Here is a 15,144-nt window from a genome sequence, read left to right as displayed (position 1 = left end):
GCTGCAAACCTCTTTTTAACGTCAAATGCAATCAAGGCAACATGTCAAAACGATTTTCAAATGATCCTTTTACGCTTACCAGGTTGCCTTGTTTTAAAAAAATAAGTTATTTACATTAATTGCAGACACGCATGTATAATTAATATGTGACACGTTCGATGTTGAGGTCAGCATCGTTGCCGCTTTGCTCTGTAAGAGCCTTAGTAATTTCTGATTCAGTTTTAACACTGTTGCTATAATGCCCATTGACTTTTATAAGCCTATCATTTTCTTTGATTATATCTGCGACGTTGTATACGTTTAGTGTTAATATAATGAAGCTTATCCTACCAATGTCATCTTCACTTATCAAATGCAAACTCATATTTTTTATATCTCTTTACCGAGCGAAGTCAAGCTTAGCTTAAATCCAGCATAAGTCACCGGGTTTTTTTTACCATGATTTCCAAAGACGTCTCTGCAATTACTGTTGTAAACTTGAAATTTAAACAAATAATTTTCCTCTAATCAATGCATAACCACAGATATCACAACTACACATTTGCATCATAACTTAACAATTGCCTGCCAACCTCACAACTGCATGGTTTCTGCTTATTACATTTCCGTAATGTAGTGTCAGTATTTTACGCCGTGAAAATATACAACTCAAACACCAAATGCAAGGGAACTATTTTCCTTAAGCTAATCCCAGGTCAGTCAAATCATGAATTTAAGCCTGTTTTGCCTGTAATTCTACACCATTATTTACGATAATATCAACAGTAAAAGACGTCTCCAGATAATAGAATAGTCCCTTTTCAATCATTCCATTGTACGATTTACCAGTCCACTTCACAAATACTGCATATGGAGTCACACTATCGATCCACACAATTATATTTTATCAGGGACTATTGGGCTCAATCGTATGCCGCTCTGATCTGAACTCACTAAGAAATTAAACCAAATTATCATGAAATATCATCAACATTGCACTCTGTTACGTTTGCCCCTAGCTATTGGTTAATGATTTTGGTTGAGGACTGTCTCCCCAGCACCACCTTTCCATAATCAAACAAGTAATCACGAAAATCTAATAAATCCTTAACATGGAGAGCTATATGCAAATGTCACATACTCCAAATTTATAACAGTATGAAATGCATTCCAGATCTCCGCCGATATTATTTCAAATCGTTTATCCCGCGTTGTTGTGGTGGTCACCTGAATGTTAAGTTGAAGCTGTATCGCAAACATTTCTTGTTAGCAGAGTCACTCTTTGCGGCTTTGCCCGTGGCTATTACGTTTCTGGCGTGTTTGCGTGCTTGCGACAGCCCTATCTAACTCCACAAGCGTTACTTGTGTAAATGACAGCGTTGTCTTAATTGAATCCATCGTTATGAAGCATATTTAGCAGCAAATGTATTATTTACCGCCACCAGTTGGCCCGACAATCATGTCAATGAAGCATATTTAGCAGCAAATGTATTATTTACCGCCACCGGTTGGCCCGACAATCATGTCAATGCGACCGGGAAACAAATATTTATGTTTTTGACATACTGACATTATCCAAGTCAAAGTTGATAATGTATATATTTTTATACAGCGAGCTATATAAATGTGCTTGACATTTTGTCTTGTGGCATCATAAGTTTGTGAATGTGTCAGAGGTGCTAGTTTTTTATCGCACCAGAAACCAACAGATATATGCATGCGTGATTTGCTTATCGCCTCCATGACGTGACTGCACATGAGAAATATCTGAAGAAAAACAGTTGTCAACATAGTATATTTTATAACAGAAAAAAGTTTTGTCGTTGCTGCTTCACCAGATAGCACTGATCAGGCTTAGAGGTTTTCAATATATCTTGTTGCATCTGTTTTTCCTGATTATTTATGGCGTTTGAAATTGCATCGCATGTCTGCTTTTGAAATCAAATACTGTAACCAAAAATTCAAAACAAAAATGCGATATCCTGGTATGCCCATATAAAGTATTAAAACACCTTGAATCCAATTAAAACGACGAACAGCATGGACGATCTTGTCAACGAGCTTCAGGTTGTCGACATTATTATAGCGGATCTCAGTCCAATGTTGGTAAGCAACTACAAGAAACTTTATGGAAATAGATATTCAAACCAAAACGAAGTATGATGACAAGCATACATAAACATATTGCTCTATACAGCAGAGATTGGTTAAGGAGCATAACGCCATGCCACCATATTTATTGTACTTGTCCTCCAAAAACCGTACAGTTTTAACACTATGACTATCTTACTATGATAGCAACGGTGTTCCTTATGCTTTTCAGTTAGATTCCAGGTCGCTTCGAAGGCTTCCTTGACAAACCCAAATACGGTATTAACTCTCGTCGTTTATCCAGATGCTTTTGTTTTCATATATCAGTCACTTGCATTAAAACCAAACCAGCATCAAATATGGTTTTGACAAATTAATACAGCGATCATTTGCTACAAGATATGTAGAAGTTTATAAAGGCGGAAATCATTATTATAAACTGGTAAAACATTTACAGCAAAATATGACTACATGTGAATCTGATGTGCAATCGGTAAATCACAAATATAGATTTAGAGCTGCTTTATTTTATTACGACCTTATATACTCGCTTATGAGTCGGGTCCAATTGCAAACTGCACAGAGCCAAATCTGTCTTTGCACAATGCGCTGGTAGATCTGATTCTGTGCATTTTATTAGGAGTAATATATCGAACAAACAACATAGACCATGATCTGCAGGATAATTACGCTACGGGATATCCGAATCTTTGTTGTTTTCAATTTGCCTCGATTATAAGCCTGTATATACGGCACGCCACGCGTGAGAAAATCAGCCAGCAGTTAATAAAACATTAACTATCATTATTCTCGATTGCCCAGAATGAGCTTGAATGGTGCTTTCTGCGACGTGATCCTAAATGTTTTACAGCTCGACAATATAATGAAATTCGTTGACTACAGAAGGTCTACCAAACATACTTTATTCTCATGGTTTTCGTTTGATGCAGTAATTTATAGAATCAACTGTGTGCCTGATAAACAACAAAAGCACACAGAATATAAGTGTTATGTGAATGATGAACAACGAAAGAAAACAGAAGGTAAATCTTAATATATTTTACATCGATGCTTATTGTATATGGCTACATTCGAGGCTTCAGCTCGATAACAGATTGCAGGTTCGCGGTCTTAAATTATTCAACGTGCTAATATTGAAAATAAACAGCTCAAATCAACTGTGCAAGGCATGTAAAAGTGTAGGTAAGTCTCATAATTTGACCATTTGCGGAACGACAAATTGTAGGAAAATATTGCATGCACTAAGCTTGATAGATAATGAATGCAAAGACTTTCTCGATTAAATCGGTTTCAAGCTCTTATTACTCTTAGTGCTTGATACCAATATGAGCTGTTGGACTCGGTGTGTAGGATGAGACAGATTGATACCTATGTAAAGGGTTGGACTGGGAAGACAGCTTGATACCTATGTAAAGGGTTTAATTGGATGTGTAGACTGAGACAGCACGGTGCCTATGTAAAGGTTGGACTGGATGTTTAGGCTGAGACGGATGATACCAATAATAAAGGGTTGGACTGGGTGTGTAGGCTGAGATAGCTTTAACCTATGTAAAGCTTGGATTGTTAGGCCAGCTTCATACTAATGTAAAGGGTTGGACTGGGTGTGTAGGCTGAGACAGCTTGATACCAGTGTTAAGGGTTGGACTGGGTGTTTAGGCTGAGACAGGTAGATACCAATGTAAGGGGTTGGACTGTGTGTGTAGGCTGAGACAGGCTGATACCAATGTAAAGGGCTGGACTGGGTGTTTAGACTGAGACAGGTTGATACCAATGTAAAGGGTTGGACTGTGTGTGTAGGCTGAGACAGTTCATATAGTAGAGTGCTCATCAAGAGATAAGAATATCCTGAAATGGATCCCCAGTCAGTGAGTACATTTTACCCTATTTCATTGGGCTCTATTAGCAAGTTACGTAAATATTAGTTGGGAATAAAGGCATCAAAGTATCACGATGCGTAAGCCATTGATATATGAGAGCTTGGCTGTCTAAGTGGCGACATCATGAACAACCTGAACTCCTTCACCATTTACACCAGGCAATACAGGAACTTGCTTCTTCTTAGTCTTCTGATTTCATAGCTGGTTATGATGATCAACTGGAAGTGACTTCTTGCTGACCTGATGTTGTTTTGAAGGTTTTCCATCTATGTTGTTTATTTATGCTGGATAGGTTTCTTTGAATTAATACAGATGTTCCTTTGTTCCTGTGCCTGAAGGCTTTTACTTCCTTTTCAATTTAGAGACTTATAATTCTCTAGGTAGTCTTGAACTCGGCTTTGATACCAGGTGTTTCTGAAAATGTATTTTACTTCAAGGATTTAATTCACCAGATGTTCAATTCTTTTTTGGATTCGTGGACTATATCGAGATTATTGTTTACTGAAGTTTCATATTCTGTCACTTTGTCAGCTTCACTTGATTCCTGCCCAAGCCTTGTTTTGACATGCATTTGCATGGTGATAAATTAATTTGAAAATGAGAATATTTGAAATCTTTTGCATCTGTTTATGCTGCAGAATAGCCAGAATTTTAAATGAATGGCATTTCTTTTTATCTATGACTCACTTTACATGGTGTAAATATTATTTTGATTGATCAAAGAGTTGAAATTATTCTTTTGAAGTGTTTTCGATCGGTGGCTAGCTTACGATACACAGTGTTCGCTCAGTTTAATATGCAAAAGATCTAGGATTAAGCGAGATTAGATCTGTCAATTTTCTCAATCTGAAATTTAGACGTGTGTGTCGCTACTGATTTTTCGATGCCATACTATCAAGATAGATACGACATATATTCCAGTAAATATGATCAGTGTTTTTTCGACATCACAAGTTAGTAACAATTGTTAATATATCTTGCTATGAAGAAATGCAGAGTGCATTATTTTATCAAAACAAAAACGAACGTGATCTGGTGACAGATACAACGTCTTGAACATACGTTTCTCAATTAACGTTGATGAGATTGAAGGTCACATTTATAAAGAAACAAACGTACAATGACCATATTCCTCCCTTAGTGGCATCTTTGGTTCTTTAAGTTAGAGTCTCAATACAAAAACAATTGACATTTTCCAGAACAGCAGACGATTTTAAAAGCAATTGCAATACATAAGAAGCAATAAATAAAGTGTCAAGACAAGTGTCATCTAAACTGGACATAACAGGAGGCACATTCCGGGAGATGCTTGGGTAAGGACAGCATGGACCTACATGTCTTCCGCACTGGGCTTCCTTTGGGAACTGCAATTTCCCCAAATTATTGTAAGTGTATTTAAATTTTGCTATTTTGTTTAGTTGTCGAGGGAGACTACTGACATCTCTCTCCAAAAAGACTGTGGAAGCTCTTCTAAGTCCTTGATATACTATGTGCAAAAGCAGACGTCATTTTTTGGAACATTTCAGGGCGTGTGACCATATATATATATATATATATATATATATATATATATATATATATATATATATATATATATATATATATATATATATATAACGGTTATCCTTCTAATCATTTTTTATTCGACCAGTTTAAACTTGATGAACATACCAGTGGATCTCTTTCTGATGACTTTATTAATTTATTGCTCAACTTTGTCCATGTAATGGATCATTCAGTTGCTTCAGAACAAATGACGAAATATGTTATCCTCTCTTATGTTTTCTTGCTTTAAAATTTTCCTATGCAACATTTATTGATATAAATTGTTGTATTTGTACGAATTAAAATATATAAAGGCAAGAGTTTTAGTGTGTAGCGAATTTGAATAACATGTTTTCATTTCCTTATCTCCATTAACCCTGCAATTATTTCATGTTGAGGAAACGTCAAACTATTTTGTGCCTGTACGAGAATTTCGAGATTGATTATACAGGTTGATGTTTAAAATAAAACTATGCTACATATTTTGGTGTATAAGACACAAATTTAGAAAGTGTGCATTCATTTAAGATTAGTTTCTTTTCGATTTATAAAATACATTTTGCATTAATCTATTTTCGAAATCTATTTTATTAAAGTTTTTTCTCAATAGTGGTCGAATGGTGGGTACGTGACGTTATGTAGACATTATTCTATGTACTCAAAATTATTTTGATCTAATTTCAATTAGTGCTTGCAAAGTATAAATGAAGGCTGATATGCGTTTACAAAAAATTAGCTAAGAAACATGCACAAACCTTATCTCAAGAGGCAGAGTGCACTGAAATTCCAAACATCATGATAAGAAAATTATAGTTTCGGAAGCAAATCCCGAATATCTGCATATTATCAACTCTTGAATCAACAGAACATGGTAACCGCCCACTATTTAAAGCTAAGATTTGACTGAAATATTACAAGAGGGAATTTAACAAACCAATATCTATGTTATGATTTGAAACAGGTGTCTGGGCATAATTTGAAATAATTGTCTGGGCACAGAGATGCTACCACCTGCGATGCACATTTTCCATGTGATAAGCACATGTAAAAGATTACAATTTAAATTCCGAAATTCCTCTTAACGCATACCTTGAAAAGTTAATTTGTTATCTCATGATTTACATTAGTATTACTTCTTTTCCACAAGCTTCCATTTTAACTATAATCCCTAATCTGTTTAATACTATCATTATCAGAATTCACAATCTATAAATCATAATCCGAAACTCTCCCCATAATGCATTCAAAAGTCTTCAATCGAAAAGTAATGAAATGACGTACATTAATGCTCCTTCCTCCAAGTTTAATAAACGTAACGTTTATCAAAATACATTTTTACAAAAAGATAAAATAACTGGAGTATCTTGTTTTATTTGCTATTCTCTTAATTAGAAGAATAGCTAATTATGCAACTGTGTCTAATTAGCCATGCTAATCATTTGACCTCAGTAGCCATACAACTTTGCAATTGTATTGAGACAGCTTATTAGCTGCGCGAAAAGTTTCAAAACAGATACATATAAGTGAAGGCAACGGTGGCAAGATTATATACAGGTTGCTATCGAGATAACTCCGAAAATAATGGACTCAGGTCACAATTATTACTTCCTAGACAGGTACAGTCTATTTTTAAAGCATTTCTTCATCTTTCATTTCGGAGATGATGCATGAGGTAGAAATTTAGGCATTCTTGGTATTGATTTAAAGGAAATAGTTTTTTTTTCAATATGAGCACAATGGTGAGGTTGAAAATGTGTGTATTTCGGCTACAGAGCACAGTGAGTAATAATAATAATAATAATAATGACTTTATTTAAAGAGAGTAACACAATTAGCTAAGAACTAATCTGCCTTGAGTCCCTCATACAAAGGAATTTATTTATTTTAGCTGCATCTCTGAAGCCACTAGATATATTGAGTTTGGAAGATGGAAATAGAGTGGGCATTTCTAGTCTCAACTTGCATTCTATTCCAGAGCAAAGTTCCAAAGTATTGAAAACTTTTTAAAAATAATTCCTCATTTGGATTTGGGAAATTTATACTGTTTTATACTGTTTTATACTGGATCGAAGGGGGGGGAGTATTGCCAGGTAGTAATGCTCTATTTTCGCTGGTCCGGAAGTAAAATATGTGACTTACTGCATTTTGTTTTGTTTGCAGTCCAGCCGTTCAAAAATGTCGGATATTATATCACGAAGTCCAACAGCGGTCGTGGTGGTGATTCTACATAGAACACATACAACCTCACACAAACTAAATTCACTTAGAAATATATTGATTGCGTCATTAATTGGTGTAAGAAACAGTTTTCGGCCAAAAAACGATTACCAGATTAAGTGTTCGTCCTTGTTGTAAAACAGCAGAGATTTTTCTCTTCTTGTTTGGGTCAATATTGATGCAAGGTAATTAACAGAGAATACAACAGTTTTTGATGTGTCGGAGAACTCCACATTATCGTCGTAGAAACAATCCCCGAGTATTTTACTACTCGCTGGAAAGTCTATGACCGAAAGTTTTTGCATACTAACGCAGTGATTTCGGGCTGCTTCGAGTTGGCACTGGTACATATAGGTGGCTCCAACTGTCGTTTTCTACTTGACCCTTGATCAGTTTATGTTATAGTTTATACGAGGGTCTATTAACAACATTAGTTTGAAACAGATATTCGTAGACGCGAGTTGTAAAAGCTTTATTGATGCTAACATCCATTGTCCAACACTCTATCGTAAAATTCCTCAATCTCATAACCATGTTCAGAATCCAGAATGTATATATTATGAAATCTAGTCTTAAACACGAACGCCAAAGACGGGTTAGAACGCGCCTGGATGAATGCCAAATCCCTGAAACTGATTTTCATCTCCATCATCCAGTTATTTTGCTAATGTGACAGGTAGTGGGAAAAAGGCTTTATTTGATGTAAAGCGTTAGTATTAGAAGTGAAGAACTATCCTGGACGTGATTTACAACTGTAGCATACTAGCCTCTAAATCCGGGTACGACGAATAAACACGACTTGCGCACCTTTCAGATGTGAGGTTTAAGTTCATCCAAACCATTTCTTGTACCAGCAAAAACAAATCGACCATTTCCTCTGCCAACAGTGTATTCCTCTGTTTCTTTGATTATTATATTTACAATGTTTACCCATAAAGTTAGCAGGCGTGGTAACGACACCTCTGCAATCGTTGCATCCATGTTTCGTTTCTCCGCAGCCTCGGATATATCAATGTAATTCTTGATAAAATCCAATGACATCTGTGAGTCTCTGATTCTACCAATTTCGCTGATTCGACCAGGTTTCAGCTTCAAAACAACATCTGGTATGTTCATTTAAGACATTTTAAATTTCCCAGTTCGATCTTGGAAACGTCAGATCCACATCAGGGCCGCGATTGGCCCTTGAGCCGTAGAATCCGTAAATATTAATAGCTATTTGATTTACTATTAAATGTACTTTATAATTGCTCATGAAGAAAAAACAAGCGCGCGTAGCGTTGATGAAAATCCAAGTGCACGCAGTGCTTCATTAACATGTATGGAGCTTTATAATCCAATTTGCAACACCAGTTTTGAATAAAACAGTGGTAGACGACATTGTCGTCTATGTAAATAATCAACAACTTCAAATGGCGGTTCAAGCCCGTACGAGTCAAAATATAAAAGATGTCGGAGCGTTAAAACGAATACGAATATTATTCAATTCTATGATCTTAAAATAAGTAATATAAAAGAGTGAGAAGCAGAAAGCTTTGTAAAATTCAACAAATAATCTATTACTTATACAAATTGAAAAATGTAAAAAGAACTTACGATATTGCGAAATAAATCACAAATAATCTTAGACTTTCCAACTCAAATTCTAATGATTAAAGTTCTGAATAAACGTATTTGGTATTCCAAAATAAATCCAACGATGAAAGTGTTGATGTGACTGTGGTGGCCCTTGTTGTGGTGATGTGTCAATAATCTTTTATGGGATCACAATAATACAATCCAAGTATATACACTTATTGAAACTTTGCTATAAATCCAAGTCTCTATTTCCAAGAATGTTTTTTATAAGGACTTGGTATTTCCTGCGAAGAATAACCTGAAATAAATAACTTGAATAAATAAAGTCCTGCCCAAATTAAATACTGGACACAACGATACTTCAACTGATTATACTCATATCTTACAGCACGAATGAATAGTTTCTAGATAATCAAGATTATATAGTCCTCTACTTGACCTTATGTCACAACTGACATGTCCTAAAAAAAGATATGACCTACTGAAAAATTTCATTCTGGAAGGTTCCAAATGTATACCAAATAAATTATAATCAGAAGGTCTATTACTAAATTTATAATATAAATTGGGATCAACAACAGATAGATCCAGTCTTTAATGGGGAAATTCATATGTTCTGAACTCGGATTTAAATAAACAAGTTGTTTACAAAACAAAATCAATGATTCATTTCAGGTATAAAAGGAACTTGATTTTGGACAAGGTCAAGTCCAAAATACAATTATTTAGAGCATATAACGAAACAAAACCCTAAAAATCAATGCAGATTAAGTATATATAACTATACCTACTAAATTAACGTGGCTCGTGTTATTGTATAAAAATTGTAGAGCTATGTCAATCACTTCTGAAATCCCTCGTCGGATCTCATCATTACTCGATTTAATGTTGTACGCGTCCGTGGACTGTTCATCCTTTTGACAGGTAACTCGATCACCCTCTGAGAAAACAAACGATTTAATTGCAGGAAGGCACTCTATCAGTTGTGTTCAGGATTGTAGGCCAACTGTAATACACGCTCGTCGACCTGGTGCACTCTCGATACGAAGTTACATAAAAGTTTGCATTCGTTGATGAGATCGTGATCGTCGAGATAACACTTAGCGTTGTATTAACAGCAAAACGGTGCATTACACCAATGATGTTGCGAACAATCGCTTCAGAATTCATCATCTGTGTGGTAATATGTATCACGGATGTCTCAGGGTTGATGATGCCGTTCGTAAGTAACCAAGGGCAAATCGATGAAGCCTCCTTGATGAGTTCTGGTACATTATTGTCTTTGCGTATTTTCAACCGATCCGCATGGGTATGGAGTTCACACAGTCTACCAAAGACAATCCTTCTTTTGATAGTTTTCTCGCAAGGTGTTTACCTGCTTTTAGTAACATGACTGTACCTGCAGTTTTGGACGGGATGTACGGTTAAGAGGCCGTCTTTTCTTTTAACCTCTTTCTCCTCTTCTTTCTGTTTTTCATTCGATTATGATTTTGGAGTGGGGAACGATCTGTCTGTTTCGCGACTAGAGCTACTTAGGGACGGAGAAATCTGTGTCTGTTGAGATTTGGATTCGGGTTCGAGTTGGTTTTCTGGTCCGGGTCCACGTTTGGCTTCATATAAACGTGTAGTTTTAGGTAGACTTCACCGCCACGAAATATCATAAGCATAACTTTGGGCACGCGTACGTATATTTGTGTGACGTCTGGGTTTAATTTTTGTATCAGCCTCGGGAAAATGATATTCCGCGGTTGTTTTGGTGTTCAAGCATCATATTATTCACGCTGCGTCATAAAAGACGCCGACATCATCGTTTGTAGAAAGAAATGAATGGTTTTGCGTCTTGATGATGACGCACATCGGAAAAAAGTACATCAAAACATGGATGGTCGTCCCTCGACGGCGTAGTCACATGGTCAGACTAATAATCAACGTGTTGAGTTTGGGAACATGTCACCGTGCTTATGTGGTCTGGGCTGTGTTTGCACAAAAGTAAATGACAGATAATATCCTTGTTTGTAATGCCAGGTTGAATATCACTTATCATATAAGTAAGTCATGCTTTCGGATTGTGTAAGATAGCGCAGGAACACTGGTTCCACAAATTCAACACAGGTTCACACACGCAATGGTTGAACTGCGATCACTTGAACTTGTGTCCAGTGTGGTAGACAGAAGTTTACGCTTGTTTGCGGCCGCAAAATACTGATCAAGAAAATGAAGGCGGTGATAACGTCAACAAAACTATTAGCTACAGAACTGAATAAACATGCAAGTGAGAAATAGCACCGGATACAGTTGTTACGACGGGCCTCAGACAGTGCTGAATATTTGTCTTGATTATAACAATCGACTTCAAGGGAGTTATGAAGTTAAGATTGCGCTTGTTGTTAATACTGTAATAGAACAAAAATGACTTTGTCTCAGATATGCAACAGACCAAGCAGTTATTGAAAGGGTAAATCTGCAGTTTAAAAGTTAGAAACGCTGCAAGAGACATGAAAGTTAGCCAAACACGTATTGTGGCAAATCTACCTACCCGCGCTTAGACAGATTTCATGTGGGCGGCTTGATGTAAAATCCTGAAGCTCAGATTGCTGATCTTTGGTTTCCTTTTGTATGATCGATTACAACCACGCACATCCAAGTACAAGTTAATGATCGTAGATGTTGACAGTAGACACAAGGAAGCTTAGTGGTTCAGGTCCAAAGATTCAGCGAGTGTCGCTGATTCACTTGAACATATTTCCACACATTCACCACTATCATGGCCACCACTTCTCTGAGCCACTGTGCGTTGTTAACAAACCATAAAGTGCGGGTTCGTGTTGGCCATGTTAAAAATATCGTGACCAGGCCTTTGTGGAACGATGTAACTGTACACTTGTGGGACTATTGTATGGACATTAGTACGCCCAGGAACTGTTAATGAATCGTGAATGAAGATCTCGCGAGTAGTTAACACGACTTCCGAATAATGAAACCACACTCACGATTGGATTAAACTGGATGAAAAGGTTCAAAAGTAAAAGACATTGACAGTTGCCTATAAAACGGTCCGTCCGCGTTAGACCCACTGTATATCTATGTACCGTTGAGATATAAAGGGTACAACATCGCGCTGATAGCTCTTATGCTTCATTGATACGTTTACGATCTCAGAACGGGTTTACTTTCCAGGATGGACAACACACTACAGCGAATGGGTGACACCCACCATGTAGTATATTTGTGCGATAGGTATTCTAAGCTGTTGCTCTGGATAAGGAACTACCAACAGTCAACCAGAGCTTCGCTGGATAAAGTTTATACATTAAAAGTACGCCTGCCTTTCGCATTCCTCTTAGCATTCTTATCCCACTATCCCAAGCGAGTTGCTTGAGCTAGTTCACAGTCAGCATGCTGGTATATCATGAAAAGTCATTTAATTGTTTAATTGACAAATTTCTGTAGTATTGTTGTCTCTTTACCAGTATCAGAAAATGTAATCGCTACAATATTGTCTATTATTTCTTGAATTATGTATTATTCGCGTAGTTGGGATTTTCGACGATGAATGGTACTGCATTCATTGCATTGATGAGTCTTTAAAGCTTACTTGATAATACTCGTGAACAGACCTCCATTTTCGGTAAATCTGATTTCGCGACTTTACTCTGTTGTTACATTTAAGGCGCGGTCGAGCGACAGGCTAGAAGGTAACGCGAGCAAGTGTGATTGATATTTTTCATAACGATACGACCTGCCGCATAGTTCATATTTTGCAAGCATACGCATTTATACTGATTGCGTCCCAGTGCCATTGTACATTAGATATGCACACAACAATATTTAGCTGGTTAATATCTCCAATCGTCGCCGTTGTATCTTCTTATATGGATGCAGTTGCATCTGAATCCGGAAAATACAATATTTCTTATATATATTAGAAATATACGGAATCCTTCAAGCGACCAGTCACATGCTGGTGTTAGAATAAAACGAATTTGTAAATCAGGCCTTTCCAAATAAACAGGCGTGTTCTTTCCATGACCATGAAATTAGCTTGCAAGCTTTAATACAATATCTTCAAGCACGATGGCCCCCCAAATGGACTCAGATTACTCATTACTGCACTCGAATAATATAAGATCGTTTCCTTTTAGAGACAACAACATCAAACATGAAATGATGCTTATTTATTTTCGTGATAAGTTTTGCTGCATTGTGTTTTGCAATAGCTTCTGATAGTTGCTCTAACTGCTTGCGATTCTCCACTTGTGCACCTTTGTACAGCATTTCATAGTCGAGGTAGACTGTGGATGCCGCTGTTAAATTATATGTTGAAAGCACCTCTCTAATTAATTTGCTTACTACTGTCTTTACTATTCATTTCAATATCTTCATCAGTATTCGCACTTTCTGATGAGGCAGTGACTTTTCACACTTTTTGTCAAAAACTGGGCCTTGTTTACGTCATTGTTCTTCCTATCCATTCTCATTATTTATTAAGACGATCGGAAAATTATAGGGATAATTATAGAACGTCTTGTGAGCCTGTTTAAGAAATCTGTTCAACGCAATTAAACGTTAAAGCGAAATAGTGATTTAATTTAATGTATTCATTGATGTTACATTGGTTGGATAGTGTTATTTCCACGTTGGATAGGCTTTAAAACCCTTTAAAACAGTATACTCATCAATCTGTGAAATTTTTAACACTGTTCTATATTCCGCGATAATTGTTTAATATAAAAGAAAACAGTCATTGCTACCATTTCGGAACAGTTTTTCGTTGAGATTATAAGCTGTTACGGGTAAATTCCTTATAAAACAGATCAAACATATTTAGTCAGTTTTCATTGCAGCGTTTTAAATTTTCAATCACAGATAATCCTCTTGTGTGCAGACGATAAACTTGAAGGTTCCGAGTTTATTTCAAGCTGAACTATTCATTGTTCGTAATTGTAATTTACAGTAACAGTGACAAAAGGCCAGACCTACTATCGTCATACTACAACACGCATACCAAAATGCGCAGGGATAGGAAAGGTTTGGAAAATGTTAATAAAGTCTGTGGCCATATCAACTGTTAGACACTTTGTGATCTAGTGCAGATTTTGGTCGAAAACTTCATTCAACTAAAATTACAAACAACGTGTCTATTTTCATATAAATTGGATTATTTACCTGCGTATAAATGTTTGTTAAAGATCCCAATGAATTAGAAATTGAAAACTATTTAATTTTCTGTAGCATAAATTTGTAGCCATGTGTGCTCTCTCATGTCAAAGAGTCTCTTGCAGTTTATTTAAGAAAATATGCACCAGTATTTGTCATGGAATTTTAATCAAATCTTATGTTTTATTTTTAGGCTCGAATAAACAGTAACACAAGAAACAGTGAAAACAGCAAGCTTTGAAAGATTTAACAAATTATTTATTTAAATGGAAATATACTGTAAAAAATAAAAAAAATGAAAACTTACGGTTTTAAGAATCAAATCCAAACATAATCACGAATAAAATTTGGGAAGTCATAATAATGAAATGTTCTAATGAATGCAAGTTCGATTCCCGACGAAGAATTCAAGATGAAAGGCGATGACTTATGCTGTATCATGTACAGTCTGGTTGTCTACAGTTCCTTGCAGAAACACAATTAAAATAACGCTCCGGCGTTGGAAATCCGAATAAAAGTTGTCAGAAATGTCTTTGTTCAAGAATTTTATATGAGCAGACGTATATTTCCAGGAAAAAAGATATAATCCTTTACAAATAATTCGAATAAATATTAAAATGATTCCAAACTAACACAACAGAAGGAAACTACTTGACATAAAGCGTTTTTAAACCCAGAC

General features: G+C 36.1%; 1 long non-coding RNA gene across 1 annotated transcript; it reads left to right on the top strand.

Moving 5' to 3' along the window:
• Positions 1 to 2,938: 2,938 nt before the first annotated feature.
• On the top strand, positions 2,939 to 8,500 carry LOC149772697 (uncharacterized). The gene is made up of 3 exons (XR_016417613.1): positions 2,939 to 3,113; positions 5,168 to 5,353; positions 7,674 to 8,500. It is a non-coding gene; the product is annotated as an uncharacterized LOC149772697 (long non-coding RNA).
• Positions 8,501 to 15,144: the final 6,644 nt, after the last annotated feature.

This window comes from Sinohyriopsis cumingii, unplaced genomic scaffold (assembly GCF_028554795.1).
Source record: "Sinohyriopsis cumingii isolate HCF-2022 unplaced genomic scaffold, ASM2855479v2 utg001246l, whole genome shotgun sequence".
In the NCBI taxonomy this organism is placed as follows: Eukaryota; Metazoa; Mollusca; class Bivalvia; order Unionida; family Unionidae; genus Sinohyriopsis; species Sinohyriopsis cumingii.
The sequence above is the reverse complement of the archived record's forward strand: the minus strand, read 5'-3'. Positions and strand labels throughout refer to the sequence as shown.